Below are 8283 nucleotides of genomic sequence, written 5' to 3'. Positions count from 1 at the left end.
TAATGCCCATGGAAGTAGGAGCTCCTACTTCCAAAGGGGCAAGTCAGCGGGAGAAGCCACTTCGCCTACCCGGCCAAGTGTCACTGTCCCCCGGCCAGACTTGGCGGCAAGTCCCGGGGAGGAATAATGCCCATGGAAGTAGGAGCTCCTACTTCCAAAGGGGCAAGTCAGCGGGAGAAGCCACTTCGCCTACCCGGCCAAGTGTCACTGTCCCCCGGCCAGACTTGGCGGCAAGTCCCGGGGAGGAATAATGCCCATGGAAGTAGGAGCTCCTACTTCCAAAGGGGCAAGTCAGCGGGAGAAGCCACTTCGCCTACCCGGCCAAGTGTCACTGTCCCCCGGCCAGACTTGGCGGCAAGTCCCGGGGAGGAATAATGCCCATGGAAGTAGGAGCTCCTACTTCCAAAGGGGCAAGTCAGCGGGAGAAGCCACTTCGCCTACCCGGCCAAGTGTCACTGTCCCCCGGCCAGACTTGGCGGCAAGTCCCGGGGAGGAATAATGCCCATGGAAGTAGGAGCTCCTACTTCCAAAGGGGCAAGTCAGCGGGAGAAGCCACTTCGCCTATCCGGCCAAGAGTCACTGTTCCCCGGCCACACTAGGCAGTAGGTCCCGAAGAGGAATAATGCCCATGGAAGTAGGAGCTACTACTTCCAAAGGGGCAAGTCAGCGGGAGAAGCCAGTTGGCCTATCCGGCCTAGAGTCACTGTTCCCCGGCCACATTTGGCAGTAGGTCCCTGGGAGGAATAATGCCCATGGAAGTAGGAGCTACTACCTCCAAAGGGTGAAGACACTTGGCTCTAAGTGCCCGAGAGGTGTAATGCCCTTGGAAGTAAGAGCTCCTACTTCCAAAGGGGCAAGTCAGCGGGAGAAGCCAGTTGGCCTATCCGGCCAAGAGTCACTGTTCCCCGGCTACACTAGGCAGTAGGTCCCGGGGAGGAATAATGCCCATGGAAGTAGGAGCTACTACTTCCAAAGGGGCAAGTCAGCGGGAGAAGCCAGTTGGCCTATCCGGCCAAGAGTCACTGTTCCCCGGCCACACTAGGCAGTAGGTCCCGGGGAGGAATAATGCCCTTGGAAGTAGGAGCTACTACTTCCAAAGGGGCAAGTCAGCGGGAGAAGCCAGTTGGCCTATCCGGCCTAGAGTCACTGTTCCCCGGCCACATTTGGCAGTAGGTCCCTGGGAGGAATAATGCCCATGGAAGTAGGAGCTACTACCTCCAAAGGGTGAAGACACTTGGCTCTAAGTGCCCGAGAGGTGTAATGCCCTTGGAAGTAAGAGCTCCTACTTCCAAAGGGGCAAGTCAGCGGGAGAAGCCAGTTGGCCTATCCGGCCAAGAGTCACTGTTCCCCGGCTACACTAGGCAGTAGGTCCCGGGGAGGAATAATGCCCATGGAAGTAGGAGCTACTACTTCCAAAGGGGCAAGTCAGCGGGAGAAGCCAGTTGGCCTATCCGGCCAAGAGTCACTGTTCCCCGGCCACACTTGGCAGTAGGTCCCGGGGAGGAATAATGCCCATGGAAGTAGGAGCTACTACTTCCAAAGGGGCAAGTCAGCGGGAGAAGCCAGTTGGCCTATCCGGCCTAGAGTCACTGTTCCCCGGCCACATTTGGCAGTAGGTCCCGGGGAGGAATAATGCCCATGGAAGTAGGAGCTACTACCTTCAAAGGGTGAAGACACTTGGCTCTAAGACCCCGAGAGGTATAATGCCCATGGAAGTAAGAGCTCCTACTTCCAAAGGGGCAAGTCAGCGGGAGCAGCCAGTTGGCCTATCCGGCCAAGGGTCACTGTTCCCCGGCCACACTTGGCAGTAGGTCCCGGGGAGGAATAATGCCCATGGAAGTAGGAGCCTCTACTTCCAAAGGGGCAAGTCAGCGGGAGCAGCCAGTTGGCCTATCCGGCCAAGGGTCACTGTTCCCCGGCCACACTTGGCAGTAGGTCCCGGGGAGGAATAATGCCCATGGAAGTAAGAGCTCCTACTTCCAAAGGGGCAAGTCAGCGGGAGAAGCCAGTTGGCCTATCCGGCCAAGAGTCACTGTTCCCCGGCCACACTTGGCAGTAGGTCCCGAGGAGGAATAATGCCCATGGAAGTAAGAGCTCCTACTTCCAAAGGGGCAAGTCAGCGGGAGAAGCCAGTTGGCCTATCCGGCCAAGAGTCACTGTTCCCCGGCCACACTTGGCAGTAGGTCCCGAGGAGGAATAATGCCCATGGAAGTAAGAGCTCCTACTTCCAAAGGGGCAAGTCAGCGGGAGAAGCCAGTTGGCCTATCCGGCCAAGAGTCACTGTTCCCCGGCCACACTTGGCAGTAGGTCCCGGGGAGGAATAATGCCCATGGAAGTAGGAGCTACTACCTCCAAAGGGTGAAGACACTTGGCTCTAAGTGCCCGAGAGGTATAATGCCCATGGAAGTAAGAGCTCCTACTTCCAAAGGGGCAAGTCAGCGGGAGCAGCCAGTTGGCCTATCCGGCCAAGGGTCACTGTTCCCCGGCCACACTTGGCAGTAGGTCCCGGGGAGGAATAATGCCCATGGAAGTAGGAGCCTCTACTTCCAAAGGGGCAAGTCAGCGGGAGCAGCCAGTTGGCCTATCCGGCCAAGGGTCACTGTTCCCCGGCCACACTTGGCAGTAGGTCCCGGGGAGGAATAATGCCCATGGAAGTAGGAGCCTCTACTTCCAAAGGGGCAAGTCAGCGGGAGAAGCCACTTGGCCTACCCGGCCAAGGGTCACTGTTCCCCGGCCACACTTGGCAGTAGGTCCCGGGGAGGAATAATGCCCATGGAAGTAGGAGCTACTACTTCCAAAGGGGCAAGTCAGCGGGAGAAGCCACTTGGCCTATCCGGCCAAGGGTCACTGTTCCCCGGCCACACTTGGCAGTAGGTCCCGGGGAGGAATAATGCCCATGGAAGTAGGAGCTACTACTTCCAAAGGGGCAAGTCAGCGGGAGAAGCCACTTGGCCTATCCGGCCAAGGGTCACTGTTCCCCGGCCACACTTGGCAGTAGGTCCCGGGGAGGAATAATGCCCATGGAAGTAGGAGCCTCTACTTCCAAAGGGGCAAGTCAGCGGGAGAAGCCACTTGGTCTACCCGGCCAAGGGTCCCTGTTCCCCGGCCACACTTGGCAGTAGGTCCCGGGGAGGAATAATGCCCATGGAAGTAGGAGCTACTACTTCCAAAGGGGCAAGTCAGCGGGAGAAGCCACTTGGCCTACCCGGTTTAGGGTCACTGTTCCCCGGCCACACTTGGCAGTAGGTCCCGGGGAGGAATAATGCCCATGGAAGTAGGAGCTACTACTTCCAAAGGGGCAAGTCAGCGGGAGAAGCCACTTGGCCTACCCGGCCAAGGGTCACTGTTCCCCGGCCACACTTGGCAGTAGGTCCCGGGGAGGAATAATGCCCATGGAAGTAGGAGCTACTACTTCCAAAGGGGCAAGTCAGCGGGAGAAGCCACTTGGCCTATCCGGCCAAGGGTCACTGTTCCCCGGCCACACTTGGCAGTAGGTCCCGGGGAGGAATAATGCCCATGGAAGTAGGAGCTACTACTTCCAAAGGGGCAAGTCAGCGGGAGAAGCCACTTGGCCTATCCGGCCAAGGGTCACTGTTCCCCGGCCACACTTGGCAGTAGGTCCCGGGGAGGAATAATGCCCATGGAAGTAGGAGCTACTACTTCCAAAGGGGCAAGTCAGCGGGAGAAGCCACTTGGCCTACCCGGCCAAGGGTCACTGTTCCCCGGCCACACTTGGCAGTAGGTCCCGGGGAGGAATAATGCCCATGGAAGTAGGAGCTACTACCTTCAAAGGGTGAAGACACTTGGCTCTAAGTCCCCGAGAGGTATAATGCCCATGGAAGTAAGAGCTACTACTTCCAAAGGGGCAAGTCAGCGGGAGAAGCCACTTGGCCTATCCGGCCAAGGGTCACTGTTCCCCGGCCACACTTGGCAGTAGGTCCCGGGGAGGAATAATGCCCATGGAAGTAGGAGGTACTACTTCCAAAGGGGCAAGTCAGCGGGAGAAGCCACTTGGCCTATCCGGCCAAGGGTCACTGTTCCCCGGCCACACTTGGCAGTAGGTCCCGGGGAGGAATAATGCCCATGGAAGTAGGAGCTACTACTTCCAAAGGGGCAAGTCAGCGGGAGAAGCCACTTGGCCTATCCGGCCAAGGGTCACTGTTCCCCGGCCACACTTGGCAGTAGGTCCCGGGGAGGAATAATGCCCATGGAAGTCGTAGCTCCTACTTCCAAAGGGGCAAGTCAGCGGGAGAAGCCACTTGGCCTATCCGGCCAAGGGTCACTGTTCCCCGGCCACACTTGGCAGTAGGTCCCGGGGAGGAATAATGCCCATGGAAGTAGGAGCTACTACTTCCAAAGGGGCAAGTCAGCGGGAGAAGCCACTTGGCCTACCCGGCCAAGGGTCACTGTTCCCCGGCCACACTTGGCAGTAGGTCCCGGGGAGGAATAATGCCCATGGAAGTAGGAGCTACTACCTTCAAAGGGTGAAGACACTTGGCTCTAAGTCCCCGAGAGGTATAATGCCCATGGAAGTAAGAGCTACTACTTCCAAAGGGGCAAGTCAGCGGGAGAAGCCACTTGGCCTATCCGGCCAAGGGTCACTGTTCCCCGGCCACACTTGGCAGTAGGTCCCGGGGAGGAATAATGCCCATGGAAGTAGGAGGTACTACTTCCAAAGGGGCAAGTCAGCGGGAGAAGCCACTTGGCCTATCCGGCCAAGGGTCACTGTTCCCCGGCCACACTTGGCAGTAGGTCCCGGGGAGGAATAATGCCCATGGAAGTAGGAGCTACTACTTCCAAAGGGGCAAGTCAGCGGGAGAAGCCACTTGGCCTATCCGGCCAAGGGTCACTGTTCCCCGGCCACACTTGGCAGTAGGTCCCGGGGAGGAATAATGCCCATGGAAGTCGTAGCTCCTACTTCCAAAGGGGCAAGTCAGCGGGAGAAGCCACTTGGCCTATCCGGCCAAGGGTCACTGTTCCCCGGCCACACTTGGCAGTAGGTCCCGGGGAGGAATAATGCCCATGGAAGTAGGAGCTACTACTTCCAAAGGGGCAAGTCAGCGGGAGAAGCCACTTGGCCTACCCGGCCAAGGGTCACTGTTCCCCGGCCACACTTGGCAGTAGGTCCCGGGGAGGAATAATGCCCATGGAAGTAGGAGCTACTACCTTCAAAGGGTGAAGACACTTGGCTCTAAGTCCCCGAGAGGTATAATGCCCATGGAAGTAAGAGCTACTACTTCCAAAGGGGCAAGTCAGCGGGAGAAGCCACTTGGCCTATCCGGCCAAGGGTCACTGTTCCCCGGCCACACTTGGCAGTAGGTCCCGGGGAGGAATAATGCCCATGGAAGTAGGAGGTACTACTTCCAAAGGGGCAAGTCAGCGGGAGAAGCCACTTGGCCTATCCGGCCAAGGGTCACTGTTCCCCGGCCAGACTTGGCAGTAGGTCCCGGGGAGGAATAATGCCCATGGAAGTAGGAGCTACTACTTCCAAAGGGGCAAGTCAGCGGGAGAAGCCACTTGGCCTATCCGGCCAAGGGTCACTGTTCCCCGGCCACACTTGGCAGTAGGTCCCGGGGAGGAATAATGCCCATGGAAGTAGGAGCTACTACTTCCAAAGGGGCAAGTCAGCGGGAGAAGCCACTTGGCCTACCCGGCCAAGGGTCACTGTTCCCCGGCCACACTTGGCAGTAGGTCCCGGGGAGGAATAATGCCCATGGAAGTAGGAGCTACTACCTTCAAAGGGTGAAGACACTTGGCTCTAAGTCCCCGAGAGGTATAATGCCCATGGAAGTAAGAGCTACTACTTCCAAAGGGGCAAGTCAGCGGGAGAAGCCACTTGGCCTATCCGGCCAAGGGTCACTGTTCCCCGGCCACACTTGGCAGTAGGTCCCGGGGAGGAATAATGCCCATGGAAGTAGGAGGTACTACTTCCAAAGGGGCAAGTCAGCGGGAGAAGCCACTTGGCCTATCCGGCCAAGGGTCACTGTTCCCCGGCCACACTTGGCAGTAGGTCCCGGGGAGGAATAATGCCCATGGAAGTAGGAGCTACTACTTCCAAAGGGGCAAGTCAGCGGGAGAAGCCACTTGGCCTATCCGGCCAAGGGTCACTGTTCCCCGGCCACACTTGGCAGTAGGTCCCGGGGAGGAATAATGCCCATGGAAGTAGGAGCTACTACTTCCAAAGGGGCAAGTCAGCGGGAGAAGCCACTTGGCCTATCCGGCCAAGGGTCACTGTTCCCCGGCCACACTTGGCAGTAGGTCCCGGGGAGGAATAATGCCCATGGAAGTAGGAGCTACTACTTCCAAAGGGGCAAGTCAGCGGGAGAAGCCACTTGGCCTATCCGGCCAAGGGTCACTGTTCCCCGGCCACACTTGGCAGTAGGTCCCGGGGAGGAATAATGCCCATGGAAGTAGGAGGTACTACTTCCAAAGGGGCAAGTCAGCGGGAGAAGCCACTTGGCCTATCCGGCCAAGGGTCACTGTTCCCCGGCCACACTTGGCAGTAGGTCCCGGGGAGGAATAATGCCCATGGAAGTAGGAGCTACTACTTCCAAAGGGGCAAGTCAGCGGGAGAAGCCACTTGGCCTGACCGGCCACATGTCACTGTCCCCCGGCCAGACTTGGCGGCAAGTCCCGGGGAGGAATAATGCCCATGGAAGTAGGAGCTCCTACTTCCAAAGGGTGAGGTCAGCGGGAGAAGCCACTTGGCCTATCCGGCCAAGAGTCACTGTCCCCCGGCCAGACTTGGCTGCAAGTCCCGGGGAGGAATAATGCCCATGGAAGTAGGAGCTACTACTTCCAAAGGGTGAGGTCAGCGGGAGAAGCCACTTGGCCTATCCGGCCAAGAGTCACTGTCCCCCGGCCAGACTTGGCTGCAAGTCCCGGGGAGGAATAATGCCCATGGAAGTAGGAGCTACTACTTCCAAAGGGGCAAGTCAGCGGGAGAAGCCACTTGGCCTATCCGGCCACATGTCACTGTCCCCCGGCCTGACTTGGCGGCAAGTCCCGGGGAGGAATGATGCCCACGGAAGTAGGAGCTACTACTTCCAAAGGGTGAAGACACCTGGCTGTAGGTCAGCGAGAGGAATAATGCCCATGGAAGTGAGAGCTACTACTTCCAAAGGGGCACTTAAGCGGGAGCAGCCAGTTGGCCTATCCGGCCAAGAGTCACTGTTCCCCGGCCACACTTGGCAGTAGGTCCCGGGGAGGAATAATGCCCATGGAAGTCGTAGCTCCTACTTCCAAAGGGGCAAGTCAGCGGGAGAAGCCACTTGGCCTATCCGGCCAAGAGTCACTGTTCCCCGGCCACACTTGGCAGTAGGTCCCGGAGAGGAATAATGCCCATGGAAGTAGGAGCTACTACTTCCAAAGGGGCAAGTCAGCGGGAGAAGCCACTTGGCCTATCCGGCCAAGAGTCACTGTCCCCCGGCCAGACTTGGCGGCAAGTCCCGGGGAGGAATAATGCCCATGGAAGTAAGAGCCTAGCGGGAGCAGCCGCACAGGCTTCCCGGGAATGTGTCACTGTCCCCCCAGGCCAGACTTGGCGGCAAGTCCCGGGGAGGAATAGTGCTCATGGAAGTAGGAGCTCAGCGGGAGAAGCCGCTAAGGCTTACCCGGGAATGTGTCACTGTTCTCGGCCACGCTTGGTCGTAGGTCCCGGTGAGGAACATGCCCATGGAAGTCGGAGCTCCAAACTCCAAATTGACCTCAGCTGGAGCACTTGCTGAGGCTGCCCGGGCATGGGTGACTGTTCCCCGGGCTCACTTGGTCGTAGGTCCCGGTGTGGAACGTGCCCATGGAAGTTGAAGGGAAGAGAACCGCGAAAGGGAGTTTTTGCGCTAAGCCGCGGCCGAGGAGGGCGCACCGATCCCGGCTTGATTCCTGCCATTCCCGGTCCCCAAACCGGACTCGGCATGGTGGTTGGATCCGTGACCCTGGAACCCTGGGCGGGGAGCCTAGGGGCGAGAGGGGCCCCATGGAGCTCGGGCAGACTAGAAGTACCCTCGTCTGCCCGCTGGAGGGCGCCCTTCCCGGAGCGGAGGGGACCCCCTTGGCCACCAAGTGCAAGCCGAGTTTGGAGCTCGAAACCCGGCCAGGCTTGGTCGGAGGTCCCGGTGAGGAACATGGCCATGGAAGTCGGAGCTCAGCGGGAGCAGCCACTCAGGCTACCCGGGAATGTGTCACTGTCCCCCGGCCAAGACTTGGCGGCAAGTCCCGGGGAGGAATAGTGCCCATGGAAGTAAGAGTTCAGCGGGAGCAGCCGCTCAGGCTTACCCGGGAATG

Source organism: Engystomops pustulosus, unplaced genomic scaffold (genome assembly GCF_040894005.1).
Source record: "Engystomops pustulosus unplaced genomic scaffold, aEngPut4.maternal MAT_SCAFFOLD_602, whole genome shotgun sequence".
Classification (NCBI taxonomy): Eukaryota; Metazoa; Chordata; class Amphibia; order Anura; family Leptodactylidae; genus Engystomops; species Engystomops pustulosus.
This window is presented reverse-complemented; position numbering follows the sequence as displayed.